Source organism: Capra hircus, chromosome 15 (assembly GCF_001704415.2).
Source record: "Capra hircus breed San Clemente chromosome 15, ASM170441v1, whole genome shotgun sequence".
In the NCBI taxonomy this organism is placed as follows: domain Eukaryota; kingdom Metazoa; phylum Chordata; class Mammalia; order Artiodactyla; family Bovidae; genus Capra; species Capra hircus.
In genome coordinates this window covers 40,425,030-40,436,624 of record NC_030822.1, presented here as the reverse complement: position 1 = coordinate 40,436,624, position 11,595 = coordinate 40,425,030, and the positions used below count along the sequence as shown (strand labels likewise).

General features: G+C 41.8%; 1 pseudogene; it reads right to left on the bottom strand.

The window, feature by feature from the left end:
• LOC102168841 lies at nt 2,514-3,641 on the bottom strand (annotated as a pseudogene).

Sequence of the window (11,595 nt, the reverse complement as noted above, 5' to 3'; positions counted from 1 at the left end):
ATGAGAATATTATAGTATGGCATGTCCTTGTAAATGCACAGCTGAGAGATCTACTAATCTGAATAACAGAAATTAAAGCCCATGCTAAGACTACCCAGATAGTGGTGGGTAATAGTAATGCTCACAGAGAGAGAGGATTAGAGGTTTGGGGCTTATGCTGGAAGCCTTAAGAGGCTATTCTCTAAGTAAAAGAGGGTAAGGAAAAAAATCCCACCAATACAGTTAACAGTCTGGTCTCAGGGTATAAAATTTGCAGTTGGTAGTGGGGGAGGGATGGGAGAATCTCCCTCAAGAAATTGCAACCACAGGGTCTATATATTAGGTAGATTGAGTATCTGACATTTTCCTCTTGGTCTGGGAATTCCCAAGGCAAGACAGCATAGGAATTATCCGTAAGTGTGTGGTGTCCCTGGCATGGCTGGGCAAGTTACTTAATATTTTTGATTGATTGGCCCTTTCTTCCCCTGCTGCTGCTAAGTCACTTCAGTTGTGTCCGACTCTGTGGGACCCCAGAGACGGCAGCCCACCAGCCTCCCCCGTCCCTGGGATTCTCCAGGCAAGAACACTGGAGTACTTCCCCTACTGGAAATTAAATAGTAGTAACTAAGAGGTATTGAATGTTTGCTTGTTCCAGTACTTGAAATGCCGAAACTCCTTTAATCTTCAGAACAGCTTTATGACATGGGTACAGTGAACTGTCAAAGGTACGGAGGCCAAGGCGGGTGGTCATATCTCTCTCCTGGGATCAGTGTGGAAATAAGATGAGGTATAAAGTGATGGGCCAACGTGCATGTGACTCTACTTTGGAAACTGCAACCATATGCTCTATCCCTTGGGGTTTTCTACTTCAGATAGGATGACAGACTCTCAAAGTCTTCACTTCTTCTCTTTCTTATTGTCTCCAAAGGTAAGAAGCACAGGTCCCTTCTTATTTTAAGGACGTTATAGATTCTTGTTGAAAGAAGAAAAGAAGATGGACTTTGAAGTGGCTTTGAAATGGGTAGGATTTGAATAGGCAGAATGTGGGAACCATTTCAAGCAAAATCTTAATGGCAAGAATAATACTCTTTAAAGGCCAGTGACAAGTGAGTACATCCCAGCATTGTTGTTATTTAGTTGCTGAGTCGTGTCTGACCCCATGGACTGTAGCCTGTCAGGCTCCTCGGTTCCTTGGATTTCCCAGGCAAGAATACTGGAGTGGGTTGCTGTTTCCTTCTGCAGGGGACCTTCATGACCCAGGAATTGAATTTGAGTCTCCTACATTGGCAGACAGATTCATTACTGCTGAGCTACAAAGGAAGCCCGCATCCCAGCATTAAAACTTACCAGTTCTTTGACATTCATCATGTGTCTGTTGACAAATATTCTATTAAAAATCACATTAAGAAGAAAAAAGAGGATTTTATTTAGGCTAAGCTGAGGATTAGAACCCAGGAGACAGACTCTCAGAAGCTCTGAGACCTGTTAGAAATTGAAGGCAAGATCATATACATTCTTGAGACAAAGGATCATACATTAAAATGATATGCTGATATGTTAAATAACACTCACCAAAAATACATAGTCCAGGTAAACATGTACAAATTGAGCAGTAAGTTCCCATGACTGCCTACAGACTTGGGAAGGAATGTGAATCTTTTGGGAAGTTATGTTGCTAGCATCAGAAGAAAGAAAAAAAACTGATGTTTAAGTTCGAGTAGGAATTTCCATCTTTGAGGAGCTCTGGTTAACTTGTAATGCAGATAGACGCACACTGCACATTAGGGGGGAAGGGAGGAGGCCCAAATGGAACAGAAAGGCAGAATTTTGTTTAAATGTTCTTGCCTGCCTTACAATATACATTTTATTCCATTTCCCATCTCCTCCAAGAAGCCTTCCTTGTTAACATCGTTCAAGAAACTCTCTCCTTTCTATTTGTCTTATTGTCTCCAAAAATAGCTTGGCATTGAACGATATTCAGTTTTGTTGTTGTTCAGTCGCTAAGTCCTGTCCAACTCTTTGTGACCCCATGGACTGCAGCATGCCAGGCCTCCCTGTCCTTCACTGTCTCCCGGAGTTTGCTTAAACTCATGTCCATTGAGTCGGTGATGTCATCCATCCATCTCATCCTCTGTTGCCCCATTCTCCTCCTTTCTTTTTGGAAGAAAGTATGTATCACAGTATACTAATTTATTTTTTTACATTAGAAAAATTGAAGTATAGTTGATTTACAATGTTGTGTTAATTTATACACTTATGTATATTTTAAAATATTCTTTTCCATTAAGGTTTATCACAGGATATTGAATATAGTTCCCCGTGTTATGCAGTAGGACCTGTGTTTATCCATCCTATATATAATAGTTTGCATCTGCTAATCCCAACTTCCCACTCCATCCTTCCCCCAACCCTCTCCCCCTTGGCAACCACAAGTCTGTTCTCCATGTTAGTATGTCACAGTGTATTTAAAATACCTTTTTTTTTGAGGTAAACAATCTCAAATTTCTATTTTCTTCATAATAAAACTTTGAAGCTCAGAACGGGACCATTTGCCTCTTTCTCTTCTTATCTCCTCCCAGCTCAAAATGCTTGTACCTCTTTTTAGCCAAGATTCTCTTGTAGTTGGGCTTCATGCATTCGAGCTGCAGCACACTCTTCTTTGTAGTTTTAGCCTTTTTCTGGAAAACTGGCTTAGTCTGGTCACCATAGTCACTCTGCTTCCTGGCATAATGCCGCTTTCCCTAGGCAGGCAGAGAATCCTTGCCCTTCCTGGTGTGTGTCACTTTGTGCGGTTGGCGCTTGCCACACTTCTTATAGAAAGTCTGGTGGGTTTTAGGAACATTCACCACGTTTGTGAGAGCAGTGTCAGCATGGAAAGAGGCTAAAATACCAATTTTGTTTGAGTGGCAGGTGAGATCTTAATTACCCAACCAGGGAGCAAACCAGTCACCCCTGTGCATTGGAAGCTCAGTCTTGGGGAAGTCCCTAAAATACCTATTTTGAATGCAGTGTTTTCTCCCCTCTGACTCTTCCTTTCCTCAAGGTCAGAACACTTTTTGAATACTCCCCTCTCCCAGCTTGAGGAGCCTAGAAGTTCTCAATACATAAATAGATTTTAAATTGCTTGGTAAAAGCCAGAGTTGGAAGCACAGTAAAGGATATTCCTTTCAAAAGCAAATGTGCCCAGGGAATTTGGGTACTATTGCTTTGTGTAGATGAAGTTTTCTGCCTGACTGTTTAAACAACATTTTCAAGATAGTCTCAGAACTTTGAAAAGTGAATATTTTTCTTCGTATTCATCCCTAAAAATCGTGAGAAACATTTCAAATTCAAGAAAAAATGGATTATTTTGATGGAATTATCCTAGGTTTTTTATACTAAAAGATCCCCTCTGTTAATAAAATGAGTTTAGAACTGTTTAAAAATTACTTTAACCTGATTCTTTGTCCAGGTTTATGTATATGATAAACATATCACTGAATTCTGGGACTTGTTCGGGCAGAGAAAAAGTTAATGCGCACTCCAGTGAGAGTTCTTTTTACTTACCCTCAAGGTGACTTCCCATCTAGAGAAGCATCACAATTTAAGAAATTCTTTTCCAACTATTCTGCTGACTTACCCCCTTTATGAGTGTGGAAAATCAGTTCAACTGTGTAGTTCATGATTGGTCAAATTAGTGGTTTATATGGTGTAACTAAAGTAAGTCAATTTATCAGTGCTTTTTGGCTTGAGGGCATGCTTGCCAAGCTCAGGTCATACTGACATGTTTACCCCAGAGTGCAAATGACTCCTCCCTGTGAAACCTGTTTACAAAGGCAATTGCCTTTTAAAAGGCATTTGGGTCAACATTTCAGCACTATTTTTATTTTAAAATAATTTTATTTTATGGTGGAAAAAAGCAACAACTTTTCAAGTTTTGGAGAGAGATTTCCCATTCTTATGTTTCAGAGACAAGACTGTTGCTTAGAGAACTGCTTTTCAAAGTCGTTCAAAGTCTTTAGTGTAATAAGCATCACCTGGAGAGCTAGTTAAAACTCAGATTTCTGGGGCCTAATCCCAGTTTCTGGCTCAGTAAGTGTGAGGTGGGATGGAGAGCTTGCATTTCTAATGAGTTCCTGATGCTTCTTTTCTTGGTCCAGGGACCACACTCTGAGAACTGCTGCTGAGACACCCTGGGATTAGAGAATTCTAGAGTTGGACCTCTGGATATTGATATTAGGTCAGATACTGTGCAAGCCACTTTACATCTGTTAACATCTAATCCAGATGACAACCTTACAAATCGGAAACAATTATTGCTATTTTATAAATCAAGAAACTGAGGCTCGAAAAGTTAATTTGGTTATCCAAGATCACATAGCTTGTAAGTGGAGGAGCCAGAATTTGAACCCAGGTTTTCCTGTCTCTAGATGAATGTTACTTTTGTTAAAATACTTTTTTTTGGAGGCGTAGGGTGGGAGGGAGACTCAAGAGGGAGGGGATGTATTATACTTATCGCTGATTCACACTGTGGTACAGCAGAAACTAGCACAACATTGTAAGGCAGTTATACTCAAAAAAAAAAAAAAAAAAAAAAGAAGAAGAAAGAAATATGCTTTCTTATCTAGATTAAAGATCTTCTAGTCCCAGTTTCTTCCTCACGTAGGAATAATTTCCCTAACATACCTGATCCATGACTCTTCAGCTTTTGTCAAGCCTCTCAGGAAGGGGCACTCACTGCTTCATGAAGGAGCTCTTATTGGGGACAACCCCCATTTCCACCTACCATCCCACTGGGGGTTAGAACTATATATGTGAGTTTTAAGGGGGAGGAAATTCAGTCCATAGCAGTACGGTTCTGCCGTGGGATAGCAGAGAGGTTGGCTGACTGGGGCAGGCCAGAGCTGTTCTGGCCTCACTGGACAAGCAATAGCCTACCTCCTGGGACACAGGAGGGGCATGTGCCACCAGGGTGGATGGTCTAGGGCCCTGGCTTAGGGAGGAGACCTTTAGAATATGTGGGCTGCATGGGGGCTCAAGGTTTTGAGTTTTAAGGGAAGGTCACCCTACATAGGCTGAGGCTGCAGGGCTACGGAGGGACAGTGCTCTGCACCATGGCTGGGCAGGCTCTCGTCCCCACACCCACCCCTCCAACCTGGGAATGACATGAAAGCCGACTCTCTCCTGCAGCATCCCTCCAGTGCATCCAGTTAAGAAAGTTTTCACATCCTGCTCAATTTAAAGGAGAAATGCTTAAAGGGATCCTGTTGTTTAGCACAGAGCATGATATGAAAGGGGCGTTCAGAACTGAGGCCATAATTTCATTACAAACAGTTGAGTGTCAAATTTTTTAAGTGTTAAAAAATAATATAAATCCAAGGTGAAACTTTTCAAGTCCTTCAGCTTTACTCCAGAAAACACAAAAATGGAGAATCTTGTTCCTTCCTTTCCCATCCCATTTTCTCTCTTCAAAGGTAAAAAGCATAGTTTCCTATGATTCCTTCCAGAAAAAGATGCACTTACCCACTTATGTGTCAATGCTATAAATCATACAAAAGGGATCATTTTCCTCTACAGAATGCTTTCAAGAACAAAAGAGAATTAATAATTAAATAAATTAATTATTAATTAAAATTAAAATATTAAATATTAATGTATTAAAAGTCTTTCCCCATTGGCATGTTCAGAACACCCATATTCTTTTTTTTAATTTTTAATTTTAAAATCTTTAATTCTTACATGCGTTCCCAAACATGAACCCCCCTCCCACCTCCCTCCCCATAACATCTCTGCAGAACACCCATATTCTTATTAATCTCTGCACAATATTGCTTCATGTGGGGAGGGAGGTGGGAGGGATGTCCGAGAGGGAGGGGACATGGGTAAACCCATGGCTGTTTCATGTTGACGTTGGGTAGAAACCAAGGCAATACTGTAAATCAATTATCCTTCCATTAAAAATAAAAGAATATTGCATCATGTGAATGATGAATAATTTATTTTCTTCTAGTTGTATTGAGATACAAGTGACATACAGCAGTACATATGTTTAAGGTACACACCATAATGATTTCATTGATATACAACACGCAGTGATCATCACAATAAGTTTAAGAAACATCCATCATCTCATGTAGATACAAAATAAAAGAAATAGAAAAAAATCATTTTTTCTGGAGATGAGAACTCAGGATTCACTCTCTTAACAAGTTCCATGTATCACATGCAGCAGTGTTCATTGTATTTTTCATGTTAAACATTACATCCTGCTGCTGCTGCTGCTGCTGCTAAGTCGCTTCAGTTGTGTCCGACTTTGTGCGACCCCATAGACGGCAGCCCACCAGGCTCCCCCGTCCCTGGGATTCTCCAGGCAAGAACGCTGGAGTGGGTTGCCATTGCCTTCTCCAAAGCATGAAAGTGAAAAAGTCAAAGTGAAGTCGCTAATGTCGTGTCCAACTCTTAGCGACCCCATGGACAGCAGCCTACCAAGCTCCTCCGTCCACGGGATTTTCCAGGCAAGAGTACTGGAGTGGGGTGCCATTGCCTTCTCCCTCAGTTCAGTTCAGTTCAGTCTCTCAGTCATGTCCGACTCTTTGCAACCCCATGACTCGCAGCACGCCAGGCCTCCCTGGCCATCACCAACTCCCGGAGTTCACTCAGACTCACGTCCATCGAGTCCGTGATGCCATCCAGCCATCTCATCCTCTGTTGTCCCCTTCTCCTCCTGCCTCCAATCCCTCCCAGCATCAGAGTCTTTTCCAATGAGTCAACTCTTCGCATGAGGTGGCCAAAGTACTGGAGTTTCAGCTTTAGCATCATTCCTTCCAAAGAAATCCCAGGGTTGATCTCCTTCAGAATGGACTGGTTGGATCTCCTTGCAGTCCAAGGGACTCTCAAGAGTCTTCTCCAACACCACAGTTCAAAAGCATCAATTCTTCGGCGCTCAGCCTTCTTCACAGTCCAACTCTCACATCCATACATGGCTACTGGAAAAACCATAGCCTTGACTAGACGGACCTTAGACGGCAAAGTAATGTCTCTGCTTTTGAATATGCTATCTAGGTTGGTCATAACTTTTCTTCCAAGGAGTAAGCATCTTTTAATTTCATGGCTGCAGTCACCATCTGCAGTGATTTTGGAGTCCCCCAAAATAAAGTCTGACACTGTTTCTACTGTTTCCCCATCTATTTCCCATGGAGTGATGGGACCGGATGCCATTATCTTACAACTGGAGGTTTATACCTTTTGACTGCCCTCATACAATTCTCCCTCCTCCCAACTCTTGCCTCTGGTAACCACAGATCTGATACCTTTCTCTGTGAGTTTTAAAATTTGTTTGTTTTTGACCTACAACACTATGTTAGTGCCTATTTGTTTGTTTTGCTGTGTTAGACTCCACGTATAAGTGGAGTCATACAGTATATACTTTGGATAGGAACTCTTTATTGGTCATATTATTTGCAAATATTTTCTCATTCAGTAGGTTTCTTTGGATGTTGTTGATGGTTTCCTTTGTTGTGCAAAAGTTTTAAAGTTTAATTAGGTCCTATTTATTTTTGCTTTTGCTTCCTTTACCTTAGGAGATAGATTTTTAAAATTGCTTAAAATTATTTATGTTAAAAGAGTGTTATGCCTATATTTTCTTCTAGGAGTTTATGGTACAGTATAGTATAGCTGCATAGTATAGTCTGAAATCAGGGTGACTGCTGTCTATATGGGGTCTTTTGTGTTTCCACACAAGATTTAAAATTATTTTAGTTTTGTGGAAAATGCCATTGATATTTTGATATGCATTGCATTGAATCTGCGGATTTCATTGAATATTGTTTTGGGTAGTGTGGTTATTTTAACAATTAATTCTTCCAATCCATGAACATGGTGTATCTTTTCACCTGTTGGTGTCATCTTTAATTTCTTTCATGAGTGTCTTAAGGCTTTCTGAATACAGGTCTTTTACTTCCTTGGTTAAATTTAATCCTAGCTATTTTTTTTAATGGGATTATAAATGGGACTGTTTTAATGTCTCTTTCTGATAGCTTGTTGTAAGTGTATAGAAATGCAATAGATATCTATATGTTAATTTTTTTACCTTGCAACTTCACAGAATTTATCGATGAGCTCTAGTGGTTTTTCCATGGCATCTTTGGAACTCTATATGTATGGAATCATAGATGATGGATAATTTATTCACTTTTAATTCATACTTTGGTTTTTGCTTTTATAAAAATTCTGCCAGGAAGATTCCTGTACATATGTGGCCAAATTATTGTAGGTATGCTGCTGCTGCTGCTAAGTCGCTTCAGTCGTGTCCGACTCTGTGCGACCCCATAGACGGGGGCCCACTGTCTCTGGGATCCTCCAGGCAAGAACACTGGAGTGGGTTGCCATTTCCTTCTCCAATGCATGAAAGTGAAAAGCGAAAGTGAAGTCGCTCAGTCGTGTCGGACTCTTAATGACCCCATGGACTGCAGCCCACCAGGCTCCTCCACCCATGGGATTTTCCAGGCAAGAGTACTGGAGTGGGGTGCCATTGCCTTCTCTGATTGTAGGTATAACCATATCTAAATTTCTTGCTATGTGAAAGGATATGTGCCTTTTAAATTTTGGTATTTATCAAACTTACCTGCAGTAAGAAACTGTATCAATTTGCGCCCTCCTTTCCTTAAAAGTGAATGAGAGTGTTGTGTGCTTGTGCTTAGCTGTGTCAAACTCTGTGGCCCCCACGGACTGTAGCCACCAGGCTCCTCCGTCCACGAGATCTTCCAGGCAAGCATACTGGAGTGGGTTGCCATTTCCTCCTCCAGGGGATCTTCCTGACCAGGGATCAGACCCACAGCTCTCGCATCTCCTGCACTGGCAGGCGGATTCTAGACGCTAGAGCCACCTGGGAAGCCAGAGTATTAGTTTCTTCATATCCCTCCCAGCATCTGAAAAGTCCTGTACCTGTTTGATAAGGAAAAAAAAAAAAAGTTTCCTTGCCATTTTGATATGCATTTCTTTAAGTATGCGTGAATTAGAGCATCTTTCCACATGTTTATTATCTTTTGAATTTGCTATTTTTATGAACTTTTTCTATCCTTTGCACACTTTTCTACTGAGCTGTTTTGTAAAATATTCATTTATATCAGTTCTATCTAAGTTAAGAAAAAGAGTTCTTTGGATTTGTTTTCCCTGTTTTGAAACAGCCTTTCATTTAAATTTCAGTTTCTGTCATTATTTTCCTTTTATTTTTCATTCCAAAGTTACATTGCTACCTAGAGAACTTGACTAATTTTTCCCCATATAGTTGCTAGATTTCACAGTCTTTTTAGAAAAGCCTCTGTTTTAGATTAGCATTTAGTTCCCCACTCCAGTACTCTTGCCTGGAAAATCCCATGGAGGAAGAAGCCTGGTAGGCTGCAGTCCATGGGGTTAGTTGGACATGACTGAGCAACTTCACTTTCACTTTTCACTTTCATGCATTGGAGAAGGCAATGGCAACCCACTCCAGTGTTCTTGCCTGGAGAATCCCAGGTGGGGGAGCCTGGTGGGCTGCCGTCTATCGGGTCACACAGAGTCGGACACGACTGAAGCGACTTAGCAGCAGCAGCAGCAACATATTTTTAAGGATATTTTTTGAGTTATTTTTTTACAGTTCATATTTGATATATCAGAATTGGATATAAGGAATAAGATCCCAGCTTTGTTTTTATCTCAATATATACAGACAAGTTGTGCCATCACTACTTATTTTTATTCACTAGCCTCTTTTCCCCAGCATTTTGAAGTCTCACTTTTCCATCTTTACAGTAAATTCCCTTGTGCATTAGAGTCTATGTCTTATTTTTCTTTGGTTTCATTAATTTATTCTCATATCAAACTGCTTTATTAATTGAAGGTTTGAAATATATTTTGATACCATACAGAACTAGAAGTGGACATGTTTTAGACAGGCTAAACAGAGAAGGTCTTGCTGGTGGGTGACATTTAGGCTAACATTTGAAGAATAGGAAGTAGCCAGCTTCATGGAGATGAAGGCAGAAACATTCAAGGTAGAGAGAGCTACATATCCAAAGGTTGGGAGATAGAAAACAGCTTGGCTTATTTGAAGAAGCTATTTAAAAAAAAAAAAGACCAATGTGGTGAGCACAGCAAACACAGAAGAGAAGGATATGAAGGGGTTGGAATAATAGGCCACATTTTGTTGGAGAGCTTGGCTTTGTCCTCAGTATAAAGGGGTGCACTTAACGGATTTGAAGTAGAAAAGTGACATGCTCCAGTTTCCCACTATATGACATTGTCACTCTTGCTGGAGACTGGGAGGAGTCGAAAAAAAGTTGCTGCAAAGAAGTGTTGTTTCCTCTTCATGCAAGTAGCTTCTCCTTATTATATTCTATCCCAGCATCTTATTTATTCCTTTTTAGGGTAGTTTCTCTCTTAGTCCTTTTTGTGTCCTTAGGGCTAATACGGATTTTAGCGAGTAGCCTGCAATCAATTTTTGAATCATGAATGAATGAATAAGTAAGCCCTTTCGATTCGCATCCTGGCCCTGTGGAGTGAGAGTTTTAAATCCCATACACGTTTTTAAAAATTAATAAAGCATTTGAGTAGCGATGGGTGGGTTAGATATTGGTTGGTTATATTCCAGCGGCCAGACTGAAGAGGATTCATATTTTAATAGAGTTGGTCCCTGGTTGCTAGTGAACTCCAGGGCTGTGTAAGCAAAGTCCCAGCAGAGGGCAGTAGAGGGCCGCACAGGGTTGTGGTTCTGCTGGATTGGCCTGGCCCGGGGCGGTGAGGGGGGTGGCTGGGCAGCAGGCTAGGCAGCTAGACCCCGCCCCAGGCTGAGGCTTAGGAAAAAGGTGACGAAAGTCGCCGGTCCTTCATGGGAGCCTAAAGTGCGCTGATGAAGAGCGTGAGGCCATATTTCTGTGTTTAGACTGTGCTGCTTTTTATCGCAGAGTATAATGAAGCTGATTCACTGTGGCCCGGTTGCTGCTGCGAAGGGCTGTCTCCCGGCGCAGGGATGGGGGAAAGGGGAGAGGAGAAGAAAGGAGGAGGGAGGAGAAGGAAGGGCCCTGAGGTGAAATGGTGAGCACAGATGGAAATTTTGGCCTGGGTCGCACAGAGTCGGACACGTCTGAAGTGACCTAGCAGCAGCAGCAGCAGCAGCAGCAGCAAGGGAACAGGTTTCCTGGAGACTGTTCGGCAAAGCAGGGAATGAGACGTGTCTCAGTCGCAGCCACGAGCTGGGAAGGAGCAAAGGCAGACAGCGCTTTGGGGCTAACAGGAGGTCATTATTGGCTCCTCAGTGGACATTGCCAGAAATAACTTTGAATAATTCTTATGCTCTCTGACGGAGAAGGCAATGGCACCCCACTCCATTACTCTTGCCTGGAAAATCCAATGGATGGAAGAGCCTGGTAGGCTGCAGTCCGTGGGGTCGTAAGAGTCGGATACGACTGAGTGACTTCACTTTCACTTTTCACTTTCATGCATTGGAGAAGGCAATGGCAACCCACTCCAGTGTTCTTGCCTGGAGAATCCCAGGTGGGGGAGCCTGGTGGGCTGCCGTCTATGGGGTCGCACAGAGTCGGACACGACTGAAGCGACTTAGCAGTAGCAGTAGCAGTATGCTCTCTGAATTGACTACTTTTC